This window comes from Heptranchias perlo, chromosome 21, assembly GCF_035084215.1.
Source record: "Heptranchias perlo isolate sHepPer1 chromosome 21, sHepPer1.hap1, whole genome shotgun sequence".
Lineage (NCBI taxonomy): Eukaryota > Metazoa > Chordata > Chondrichthyes > Hexanchiformes > Hexanchidae > Heptranchias > Heptranchias perlo.
In genome coordinates this window covers 14,555,109-14,568,860 of record NC_090345.1, presented here as the reverse complement: position 1 = coordinate 14,568,860, position 13,752 = coordinate 14,555,109, and the positions used below count along the sequence as shown (strand labels likewise).

General features: G+C 41.8%; 1 long non-coding RNA gene across 1 annotated transcript; it reads left to right on the top strand.

Moving 5' to 3' along the window:
• Positions 1–213: 213 nt before the first annotated feature.
• Positions 214–13,037, top strand: LOC137340289 (uncharacterized). The gene is made up of 3 exons (XR_010966755.1): positions 214–1,674; positions 7,891–8,033; positions 12,272–13,037. It is a non-coding gene; the product is annotated as an uncharacterized lncRNA (long non-coding RNA).
• The last annotated feature ends 715 nt before the right edge of the window (positions 13,038–13,752 follow it).

The following is a 13,752-nucleotide window of genomic DNA, read 5'->3' as shown; positions in this document are numbered from 1 at the left end:
ATACCCTTCCCACCACCAGACATTCTCAATTGTATTGCTATAATGAAACAAATTTCCCTTCTTAATAAGTTAACTATTTAGCAAAATAGAACAGCTGAGCTAGCTGGGTTAGACAAACAACTTATTAATTATTGTAAAGTATAATTATACAATGCATAATGGATACCTGCAAAATATTATGCAATGGTAATGCAGCTGAAGGCTACAAATCAATCAGACAATGGGAGTGAAATTCCTATTACCATACATAGAATACATTAAATGTGAGTTCATTTTGCCTCTCTTATTTAACATAAAGTTTTACTTTGAAAGCACAGCATTAGGGTGCATTAAAACTAATCAAAAGAAGCCAAAAATAATGCTGCTAAACTAGTTAACAAACGTTCTTACAAACAATCATCGACCTGAAATGTTAACTCTGTTTCTTTCTCCACAGATGCTGCCTGACTTGCTGAGTATTTCCCAACATTTTCTGTTTTTATTTCAGATTTCCAGCATCCACAATATTTTCCTTTTAGTCAAAAGCAGCGCACTTAACCAGCATAAATAGTGTACAGTGGGCTAATCCAGCTATAGAAAGCACTGATTCAGGTGAAGATGCAGAGAGGGCACAAGCCTGACTTAAGCTCCATAGTGCTAATGGACGGCATGGGGAAAACGTGAAGTGCTCTTGCTGGTGCAGTGGGATAATTCACCAGCGAGGAGATGTGGGAGCAGGAATGCTGTGTCATTCACCTGACAAGCCTGAAAGGTTATTTGATCTGTAGAAAAGGTGCAAAAGTGAGTGTTGATGATAAATGTGAATAAATGAAGTCAGCCAAATATGGGGAGATTGGCTTATGTAGGAACCCATTTCTGCCAAATTGAAGTAAGTTTCAGGTGTCAGACATGTTTGCTTGAGTATACTTAATCCGAATTGATCCATTAATCTGAAATTGCAACACAAACGGAAGTACTGAAGATTATTAATAGCTAGGAATCAAAGGAAGACATAGAAAGATGGAAGTGAGAAATATTAATGACATTATTATTATTCGTACATACATCTGACAATTCCAAAGCAGTCAGTTAGCTCTTAGAAATTCTGCAGCCAAAGTACTTTATATTCAGGTAAGTTGTGGGTAAGTCATGAACCTGTACTGCGGCCGAAAAAACACAGTACAAAATGTCTTTGTATTCAACATATATTGTTCTTCTCCTTGCAGAAGAGGACTGCTTTCAACAGAAGTTCCAAAGCCAAATCAGTAGCAGGCATAGTACACCAAACCACCTACCAGTTTCAAGGGTACAATCATGAAACTTATAGGGTGGGGTCAGTACATGGCATGAGTGATATCTAAATTGGAGGAGTCAACCAGACTCCTGGTTTGTGCAATTATTATCCCATAATTTAACCAGGCAATTATGTTTCAGCAAATGTAAAGCAATGACAATTGTATGCCTTGAAATACACAATGTTATATCTGTGCAACAACAATATTCCTAACCGTGTGTTTGTACTCATGATGCGACATTTTCTTTTTTTTATATATAACAGATATAGGCCTGAATGCCAAGAGCAGTCTGACCAGCAAGCGCCACCACAACACTCAGCATCATGATCATAAGTTGAAGTAGGCATCAGCCCAGATACATACACGTCACTGATTTAGAAGAGGAAACACAAATTGTGTGGTGTGTGTTTTGTTAATGACCTGATTAGCATATATTCTGTTGCGTTCTCCTGCCCAATATCTGCCTCTCTGTTGTACTTGTTTTGCTCTGTTTTCTCTCCCCCTCCACTATACTATATTTGTTCCCTTCCCCATCCTCTTTTCCCACTGTGTTTTACTTCCCACTTAACCTATTTGCATGAAATTCCTTTATCTGACATTTCTCTGTCAAAATAGCAGACAAAAACAAATTATTTGAATAAGCGTTTAGATGATAATATTGCACAATGCAATTTCATCCCAGAAAGTAAATTTAAGCTGTATACTAAATAACAATAATAATAAAAAAAAACCTTTAAAGACACTTCCAGCTTTCCTCAAGTTGTCTAAATAATTATGCAGTAAAAAGCAATGCAAATCCTTGAAGAACAAGTTAGCAGTAGATATATGTAGGTAATGATGAGCAGAAGCTCTAGGGAGCCTCAACATAGCCTCTAATGGAGAATTTCTTTCTGCAGTACACTGATCTCTACTCACTGTAGATTTTTTCCCCTGAAAAACATTGCAGTGATCTTTCACAGCAACATAAATGAAACTGACATCTGCTTCAAAGGTTCAGTTGTATTATTCTCTTGGCATTTAATTAGACTTAGACTGAGTTCCACGACAAACGCATATGCACTGTCTCCTGTTGGCATTTTCGTAACACTTTCATATTGTATCTTTTTCCCCTTATAAAGGCTCATTACTCACCTTTAAATGTAGACTCGTTTTTTTTCCGATGTGGATAAAATATCTATTCAACACATTGAACACTTAGATTCAATAGCGAAACACAATCTTTTTTCAGAACTAAATGGATAAAAAATCCTCGACCTGCATATACAGAAAACTATGCGTACACAATTGAAGCAGTCCATGCCTGCATGCAGCAAGACCTGGATAACATCCAGGCTTGGGTTGATAAGTGGCAAGTAACATTGGCACCAGACAAGTGCCAGGCAACGACGATCTCCAACAAGAGAGAGTCTAACCACCTCCCCTTGACATTCAACAGCATTACCATCGCCGAATCCCCCGCCATCAACATCCTGGGGGTCACCATTGACCAGAAACTTAACTGGACAAGCCACATAAATACTGTGGCTACAAGAGCAGGTCAGAGGCTGGGTATTCTGCGGCGAGTAACTCACCTCCTGACTCCCCAAAGCCTTTCCATCATTTACAAGGCACAAGTTAGGAGTGTGATGGAATATTCTCCACTTGCCTGGATGAGTGCAGCTCCAACAGCACTCAAGAAGCACAACATCATCCAAAATAAAGCAGCCCGCTTAATTGGCACCCCATCCACCACCTTAAACATTCACTCCCTTCACCGCCGGCACACTGTGGCTGCAGTGTGTACCATCTACAAGATGCACTGCAGCAACTCACCAAGGTTTCTTCGACAGCACCTCCCAAACCCATGACCTCTACCACCTAGAAGGACAAGGGCAGCAGGCGCATGGGAACAACACGACCTGCATGTTCCCCTCCAAGTCACACACCATCCTGACTTGGAAATATATCACCATTCCTCATCTTCACTGGGTCAAAATCCTGGAACTCCCTACCTAACGGCACTATGGGAGTACCTTCACCACACGTACTGCAGCAGATGAAGAAGGCGGCTCACCACCACCTTCTGAAGGGCAATTAGGGATGGGCAATAAATGCTGGCCTTGCCAGCGACACCCACATCCCATGAATGAATTTTTAAAATGTCAGCCGTGGCTGAGTGGTAGCACTCTCACTTCTGAGTCAGAAGGTCGTGGGTTCGTCCCACTCCAGAGAATTGTGCACAAAATCTAGGCTGACACTCCAGCGCAGTACTGAGGGAGTGCTGCACTGTTGGAGGTGCCGTCTTTCAGATGGGAAAGAAAACTGAAGCCCCACCTGCTCCCTCAGGTGGATGTAAAAGATCCCATGGCACTATTCGAAGAAGAGCAGGAGAGTTCTCCCCGGTATCCTGGCCAATATTTATCCCTTAACCAATGTCACTAAAACAGATTATCTGGTCATTATCACATTGCTGTATTTGGGACCTTGCTGTGCACAAATTGGCTGCTCCTTTGCCAAATTACAATAGTGAATACATTTCAAAAGTACTTAATTGGCTGTAAAGCATTTGGGTCAGTCTTGAAAGGTGTTATATAAATGCAAGTCTTTCTTTTATGCACAGAAAACTCTCATTCTCTACCTGGATCATTACTCAGATTGTTGGTGGGTATGTATAGGGTAACATAATTTGCCAAATGACATCTAGAGAAAGGATTCCTCTGTGTGCCAGATTTAGCAGAATTGTAAGCATGTTTATGACTTCACTACACATAGTGCACAGAAGGAATTTCCCCCCCCACCTCCACCACCACCATAATCTACCTTTTCTCTTAGATTGCAATCCTTAGAAATAGAGGCACAGAGTACAAAAGCAAGGAAGTTATGCTAAACCTTTATAAAACACTGGTTAGGCCCCAGCTGGAGTATTGTGTCTAACTCTGGGCACCACACTTTAGGAAGGATGTCAAGGCCGAGGAGAGGGTGCAGAGGAGATTTACTAGAATGATACCAGTGATGAGGGACTTCAGTTACATAGAGGGACTGGAGAAACTGGGGTTGTTCACCTTAGCGCAGAGAAGGTTAAGGGGAGATTTGATAGAGATGTTCAAAATCATAAACGGTTTTGATAGAGTAAATAAGGAGAAACTATTTCCAGTGGCAGGAGGGTCGGTTACCAGAGGACACAGATTTAAGGGTAATTGGCAAAAGAACCAGAGGCAACATGAGGAATTTTTTTTTAATGCAGCAAGTTGTTATGATCTGGAATGCACTGCCTGAAAGGGTGGTGGGAGCAGATTCAAAAGGGAATTGGATAAATACCCTAAATGGAAAAAATTGCAGGGCTATGGGGAAAGAGCAGGGGAATGGGACAAATTGGATAGCTCTTTAAAAGAGCTGGCACAGGCACGATGGGCCGAATGGCCTCCTTCTGTGCTATATCATTCTATGATTGTATGATTCCACATACAGTGGATATTTCTCCTTAAGAATTACTGCTTCAGGAGGAAGTGAGGGTCTGTCTAAGTAATAATCAGGAATGAACAAGGGCCATTCAATATTATTCAATTTTAGTATTTTATATTTATCATAGAATTACATAGAATTTACATAGAAACAGGCAAACTGGTCTATGCTCCACATGAGCCTCCTCCCACCCCTCTTCATCAGCATATCCTTCTATTCCTTTCTCTCTCATTTACTTATCTAGCTTCCCCTTAAGTACATCTATGCTATTCACTTCAACTGCTCCATGTGGTAGCAAGCACCACATTCTAACCACTCTTATCCTTCATATTTTATGTTATTTTTCTCTCCCCATTTCCCAATTGGAAAGGTGAGCAAACAGCAATGCTTGGGCATATCAAGGTTAACTCACCCTCTAATTTTCCCTTTTATTAAATTTCCAGCTGGAACTAGAAATTCACTTTCGGGAATTGTAGAGGTAAAGTCACATCTTAAAATATTGGGCTACAATTTGCTGGAGCGGGGCACCTCACGGAGTGCCTTGTTGGTTAGGCTTCTTCCTGCACCCTTCAGCTCCAAAAATGTTTTGCCCTGTAAGTTGCTGGACGTGAGCGTTGATAACGGTGCAGTGAGGGCAACAGGGCATCTGAGACCTTGGTGAACAACGGGACCAACAGTGTATCTCCTTAACCAATGAGATTAAAGGATTGAGAAAGAAACAGAGAAAGGACTGAGAAGGAGGGTGAATTAGAGTGGGTGAATTCAATGTCAAATCAAGAACAGAAAGAGAAATAAAGAGGGAAAGAAAGATTGGATTAAGTGAGAGCAAAAAAGAGACAGAAAGGCAAAGTAAGAAAAAAAAATTAAAATTTGACATTTTTAAAATCTCCACCTACAATTCGCTACCTGAAGGAATAAGATGCCACACTTTTAATTGTTCACTTTCTGGGCCAGAGAGATTGATTGGCAGTCATTAACAATTATCACGTCGTTAAAAGGGTACTTACGCTATTAAATACTAGACTTACCTCTCTATAGCGAGTTAATGGGCAATTAATGTGCAAATGCAACAACTTCATGAAACTCACGGGGAGGTTAAGCGCGAGATGCCGTTTTCACAAAGCTAATGGCAGAGCGGCACAAACCGGCCAGCAACGTAAGGCGATTCAGAACTCACAGGGTATCTCTTCCTCACCGTAAGTTGCTGGCCGATTTGCACATTAATAACATTCACACGCAGTTATTTTTTCAGTAAATGCCAGCCCATTATGTTCAGTAGCCAAACCTTCAGCAATACAATGGCTGTGGAGAATGCCAAATCTTTCATGCCATTTAGCACCTAGCCACATAGATCAAGAAGATCCCAGGTTCAATCTGCAGTCTGTGTTCAGTTTACTGTCCTTGGCTTAAGCAACCCTGGGCTAGGGAGGGAAAGGTCAGCCAGAGTGCCCACTCCTGATCACTACCCAGTAACCCCTGCTGGGAATTATGTATGTGCCAGGTGAGGGTTGGATTGTACTCAGCTGTAATGTTCCTCATGGTCAAATAGCCTGTCAATATTAATCCTAATTTTTCCTATATCGACATTATTTTTGGCCAAGCAGAATGGCTGTTGGTGGGTTTTAGATTGACTGAAACGGGCTGTTGTCACCCACTTTTATGAGGTCAGTTCATTGGCATATTTACACTAGGGCTGGGAGCGGAAAATTGCATGTAAATTAAATTTAAAGAGATGCGTCTGGAATTTCCACGGAGGCTGCCCCAATGTCCCACCATAACTTCGGCAGAAATCCCAGAGAATCAGTGCAAGATTGGGAGAACCCCTGTAAAAATTCTACCCCATGGGGATAATTAAATGAGAGCGTCACAATTGTGGGACAAAAACTCTGAAAGACTTGGAGGCCTCCAAACCCATTTGAAACCTTTACCAATATACCTGTAATGAATCTGTAATCAATAATCTGTATTGAGTATAATGCGATGAGGCATCCGAGAGTGTCATGAACTGTAATTATGTACAATGTGTTCATTGAACTGTACTTTATGTAACCTGCAAATCTGTATTGTGTACGTTTGGAATGTGATATGACAACTGTATTGTATGTATTGCTGCAAATTTTATGAATAAAGTATATTTTAATGAAAAAAAAGACAATGCAAGACCTGCTCGGAAGAGCAGGTTAAAACTGAAGACGTTGATCTCCAGGCAGGTAAGTCATTCGATCAATTTTAACTGCCTGCCCGCCCAATTAAAATTGCTCCCTAGAATCAGGAGAACCTAAGTGTCATCAGAAGAAAACAACAAAGAAACGGATAAAATACACACTTTCATGTTACTATGTCTTTTCCATGAGATTTCCACCACCATCCAGAAACCCACTTCACATGGGCATTCCTTACACATGGCATCTTGCATGCCAGAATCGCAGAAAATGACATAAATTAATATTAAAATGAAGGTACTAGCGAACACTACTACTGGCCTTGCCCGATGAAAAATGTTTCAAGGTGCAAACTTGGTACGTTTCTAGCAGGTGAGACTTCCGTACATTACAGAGTCAATTGCTTTAGGAGATGAACAGAGAAAAGGGGAGAAAACAGGGGGGGGAAATAAAGAAAACAAAACCACTTTCAGTCCATCTTATAAAATACTCATCCAAGCGCAATCTTTCCCCATATATGTTGTTTTCATTGTGCAGCACTCAGAAATGCCATTCCAAAGCCACGTATCACTGAAAGACAAGCTATTGTACAAAATATAAGTGTTTGTTATTGATGTTTGTGTGTTTCAAATTCTTTGCAGTCCATGATTAAATGGACTGCGGTACCGGAGATTTAACATGCTGTTTCTGGTAATTCTGATCTAAACATGATCCTGATTGCAACACAAATTTATTTGGCCAATTGGTTATGTATTTATCAGGATCTGACCGCAGTATGCACCACCTGGAGTGCAGAGTCTCTAAATCACTGCAGGTTACAAAGGCCCTGCATTGTTGAGAGAGGCGGGTGAGAAAATGAATACGTTTCATAAGACGCAATGTATTGGAAAGTTACAGCACAGGAAAGTGCAGCTCCATAGCACAAGATGATTATAATGATTTGTATCCATCTCAGTCAATATTACATGGAGAAGAAATGGTAATACCTCTTTTTCATCTGGATTTCTCCACAGTCCAGCAATGGGTTGAAAGCACAAAATAAGAAAAGGTCATTTGCCCCATCAAGCGCATGCTTTCCTCAGACTATCATGGATGCTCCCTACTTAACCCCCTTAGAAAAAGGTCCTGGAAATTTCTACTGTTTCTCCTCCCCTTGGTAAGTAAATTGACCAAGCCCTAAAATATAATGTTAACTTTACACGCTTCATTAAAAAAGAGAAAGACTTGCATTTATGTAACACCTTTCACAACCTCAGGACATCCCAAGGTGCATTACAGCCGATGAACTACTTTTGAAGTGTAGTCACTGTTGTAATGTAGGAAATATGGCAGCCAATTTGCGCACAGCAAGGTCCAACAAACAGCAATGAGCTAATGACTAGTTTTTTTAGTGATGTTGGTTCACGGATAAATATTGGCCAGAAATGTGCTGCTTTTCTTCAAATATTGCCATGGAATCTTTTACATCCACCTGAGAGAGCAAACGGGGCCTCAGTTTAACTTCTCATCCGAAAGACGGCTCTCCTCCAACAGTGCAGCGCTCCCTCAGTACTGCTCAATCTCAACTAGTTGCCATGATGCTTCCCTAGTCACTGCACCTGAGGAACCATCATATTCTAGGGACAGAGTTGGCCCCCAATCCCCCAACATTTTAAATGTAAAATTCTCATCCTTGGGTTTAAATTTCTGCATGGCCTCATCCCTTTCTATTTCTGTAATCTAGTCCAGCCCTACAACCCATCCCTGAACTCTTCATTCCTCTGACTCTGCTTCCATCTGTCCTTTCAGCCACCTAGACATCACGCTCTGCAATTTCCTCCCTAAACCCCTCCTTCTCCTCAGGGCAGGACTGGAACCAATGTCCTAGGGGGAGTGTTTGCCAGTGCTGTTGGGGAGGGTTTAAACTAATGTGGCAGGGGGATGGGAACCGATGCAGGAAGTCAGTGGGAAATAAAGTGGTGACAGAAACAAAAGGCAGTAAGGGAGAGTGTACAGAACATGACCGGACAGATGGTCTGAGAAAGCAGGGCAAAGACCAAGGGAAGTCTAGATTAAACTGCATTTATTTCAATGCAAGAAGTCTGATGGGCAAGGCAGATGAACTCAGGGCATGGATGGGTACATGGGACTGGGATGTTATAGCTATTACTGAAACATGGCTAAGGGAGGGGCAGGACTGGCAGCTCAATGTTCCAGGGTACAGATGCTATAGGAAAGATAGAGCAGGAGGTAAGAGAGGAGGGGGAGTTGCGTTCTTGATTAGGGAGAACATCACGGCAGTAGTGAGAGGGGATATATCCGAGGGTTCGCCCACTGAGTCCATATGGGTAGAACTGAAAAATAAGAAGGGAGAGATCACTTTGATAGGATTGTACTACAGACCCCCAAATAGTCAACGGGAAATTGAGGAGCAAATATGTAAGGAGATTACAGACAGCTGCAAGAAAAATAGGGTGGTAATAGTAGGGGACTTTAACTTTCCCAACATTGACTGGGACAGCCATAGCATTAGGGGCTTGGATGGAGAGAAATTTGTTGAGTGTATTCAGGAGGAATTTCTCATTCAGTATGTGGATGGCCCGACTAGAGAGGGGGCAAAACTTGACCTCCTCTTGGGAAATAAGGAAGGGCAGGTGACAGAAGTGTTAGTGAGGGATCACTTTGGGACCAGTGATCATAATTCCATTAGTTTTAAGATAGCTATGGAGAAGGATAGGTCTGGCCCAAAAGTTAAAATTCTAAATTGGGGAAAGGCCAATTTTGATGGTATTAGACAGGAACTTTCAGAAGTTGATTGGGAGAGTCTGTTGGCAGGCAAAGGGACGTCTGGTAAGTGGGAGGCTTTCAAAAGTGTGTTAACCAGGGTTCAGGGTAAGCACATTCCTTATAAAGTGAAGGGCAAAGCTGGTAGAAGTAGGGAACCTTGGATGACTCGGGAGATTGAGGCACTAGTCAAAAATAAGAAGGAGGCATATGACATGCATAGGCAGCTGGGATCAAGTGGATCCCTTGAAGAGTATAGAGATTGCCGGAGTAGAGTTAAGAGAGAAATCAGGAGGGCAAAAAGGGGATATGAGATTGCTTTGGCAGATCAGGCAAAGGTGAATCCAAAGAGCTTCTACAAATACATAAAGGGCAAAAGGGTAACTAGGGAGAGAGTAGGGCCTCTTAAGGATCAACAAGGTCATCTAAGTGCGGAACCACAAGAGATGGGTGAGATCCTGAATGAATATTTCACATCGGTATTTACGGTTGAGAAAGGCATGGATGTTAGGGAACTTGGGGAAATAAATAGTGATGTCTTGAGGAGTGTACATATTACAGAGAGGGAGGTGCTGGAAGTCTTAACGCGCATCAAGGTAGATAAATCTCCGGGACCTGATGAAATGTATCCCAGGACGTTATGGGAGGTTAGGGAGGAAATTGCGGGTCCCCTAGCAGAGATATTTGAATCATCCACCGCTACAGGTGAGGTGCCTGAAGATTGGAGGGTAGCAAATGTTGTGCCTTTGTTTAAGAAGGGCGGCAGGGAAAAGCCTGGGAACTACAGACCAGTGAGCCTGACATCTGTAGTGGGTAAGTTGTTGGAGGGTATTCTGAGGGACAGGATCTACAGGCATTTGGAGAGGCAGGGACTAATTAGGAACAGTCAGCATGGTTTTGTGAGAGGAAAATCATGTCTCACGAATTTGATTGAGTTTTTTGAAGGGGTAACCAAGAAGATAGATGAGGGCTGTGCAGTAGACGTGGTCTACATGGACTTCAGCAAAGCATTTGACAAGGTACCGCATGGTAGGTTGTTACATAAGGTTAAATCTCATGGGATCCAAGGTGAGGTAGCCAATTGGATACAAAATTGGCTTGACGACAGAAGACAGAGGGTGGTTGTAGAGGGTTGTTTTTCAAACTGGATGCCTGTGTCCAGCGGTGTGCCTCAGGGATCGGTGCTGGGTCCGCTGTTATTTGTTATTTATATTAATGATTTGGATGAGAATTTAGGAGGCATGGTTAGTAAGTTTGCAGATGACACCAAGATTGGTGGCATTGTGGACAGTGAAGAAGGTTATCTAGGATTGCAACGGGATCTTGATAAATTGGGCCAGTGGGCCGATGAATGGCAGATGGAGTTTAATTTAGATAAATGTGAGGTGATGCATTTTGGTAGATCGAATCGGGCCAGGACCTACTCCGTTAATGGTAGGGCGTTGGGGAGAGTTATAGAACAAAGAGATCTAGGAGTACAGATTCATAGCTCCTTGAAAGTGGAGTCACAGGTGGATAGGGTGGTGAAAAAGGCATTCAGCATGCTTGGTTTCATTGGTCAGAACATTGAATGCAGGAGTTGGGATGTCTTGTTGAAGTTGTACAGGGCATTGGTGAGGCCACACTTGGAGTACTGTGTACAGTTCTGGTCACCCTATTATAGAAAGGATATTATTAAACTAGAAAGAGTGCAGAAAAGATTTACTAGGATGCTACCGGGACTTGATGGTTTGACTTACAGGGAGAGGTTAGACAGACTGGGACTTTATTCCCTGGAGAGTAGGAGGTTAAGGGGTGATCTTATAGAAGTCTATAAAATAATGAGGGGCATAGATAAGGTCGATAGTCAAAATCTTTTCCCAAAGGTAGGGGAGTCTATAACGAGGGGGCACAGATTTAAGGTGAGAGGGGAGAGATACAAAAGGATCCAGAGGGGCAATTTTTTCACTCAAAGGGTGGTGAGTGTCTGGAACGAGCTGCCAGAGGCAGTAGTAGAGGCGGGTACAATTTTGTCTTTTAAAAAGCATTTGGACAGTTACATGGGGAAGATGGGTATCGAGGGATATGGGCCAAGTGCAGGCAATTGGGACTAGCTTAGTGGTATAAACTGGGCGACATGGACATGTTGGGCCGAAGGGCCTGTTTCCATGTTGTAACTTCTATGATTCTATGATTCTATGATTCCCACTCTTTGTATACCTTCCTTATAACCTACCTCTTCGACCAAGTTTTTGATCGCCTCTCCTAATTTTTCTGTTTTCCCTTACACCTCTGTGAAGTGCCTTGGGATGTTTTACTACATTAAAAGTGCAAATTCTTTTTGTCCCGCTAAAATAGTACAAAGAGGAATTTCAGACAAACGCATTAATGGTTTGTGTGCTGGTAACCCACAGTGTAATCTCAAAGAGAGTGAGTGTTATTTTAGCAACAAATAACTGAATTTGAATTTTTTGCAAAAAACCTAGCTTCCAAAATGAATTCATCAACATTTCAGTTGGATATGTGAGACTAATTTTACTTGTGATTAATGAGGATAATCTAAGAGTAATTTGGTCATCTAATCATACTTTGGTGAAGTACTTGGACATGAGTTCCTGATCTTAGTTCTTTTATTGGGTGCTTCCCCCACAGAGCAAGGGAAGAATCTGATGGGATCACCCTGGGCTACTGCTATGCACTGGGCAGAAAAACAGCAGAAGCAGAAGGTGACTGGTGTGTGGTGTGCTTCTATGTCGACACAAGGAGGAGAGCTCCCTCAGTGGCTCAATGGTCAGATGCACCACACCGGTGGCAGTGAGCTTCAATTCCCAGTGTGGCTGCAGGCTTGTTACAATCAGCTTCATTGTCCCTGGGCTATGGATCAGCTAGGGTTTCTGCTTCTAATCTATATCAAAGGACCCCTTTACTGGAAAATCCACCTATGTGGATGTTGAGGCGGGACAGGATCAGTTGTGATGCACTATGCTGTTGAATATCCAGCACACACTGCCTAGACTCAGTGATGAAGAATTTCAGTGAGGAATTAGAGGACTGACAGCACCTGTGGAACTGTGGCCCAGCTCTGTAAAGGAGGATAGAAAGCGGAAGAAAACTGGGAAGAACTCAACGGAAATTGATTTTGTGCTTCTAAAGGTTAACAGAGGAGCAGCCTGTGAGCAGGCTCACTATGATTTTCCTACATCATGATAATTGCTCCAAGCAATTCAGTAAATCATTGAAAATACTGTTAAGTGCTTGTAAATGTTTGTTGGTGGACAATCCTAGAGCACTAAATCTGATGTACATAATGAGGTTTGTTTAAAATGAATGCACTCTTGGAGGGCAATAAAGTCACAATCATTATTCCAGTCCAAATATTATAGTTAATGCAACCAAGTATCTAATTTGCCTCGATTCAAATGGGTTTAAAATAATTACACAATAACGGTAAGTAAGATGGAAAAAAAATTGCTGTAATATTTAATTCTAATGCACATAATCTGACATTAAAATATATATCACACCAGAAAGTAAAGTCATTTAAATGCCATTGTCTTTAGTTGTGATAAGAAAAAGCCAATACTTCACCTTCATGTTAAACCAAAAAGGAATTACTTTTCATAGACTTTGTGCCAACACAAAGGATGTTTTGTGCATATTTCTGGCTCATTTTTCACTTTTTGCTTGCACTAGTTGCCTATTTTCATAAGCCCTGTTATTAGTAATGCAGTGAATTTGTGTCTGTTTTGATGAATTCAAAACAGGTGCAGAAAAGAATAAAAGTCAAGGCAATTTAATATGTGCTGTTTCAAAAAGAAACCTTATACTTTGTTTTGTATACAGGAACTTCAAACTAGCATTACATTAAATGTAATTGTCATTTTAAAGATACATTGGAATCACCACCTTCTCAAAGGCAATTAGAGATGGGCAATAAATGCTGGCCTTGCCAGCAACGCCCACATCCCATGAATGAATAAAAATGGGTAAATCAGCATTTCACCCACAAGGGTGCTGTTTTCATCCATTTCTATTTTTTTTATTCATTCATGGGATGTGGGCGTCACTGGCGAGGCCGGCATTTATTGCCCATCCCTAATTGCCCTTGAGAAGGTGGTGGTGAGCCGCCTTCT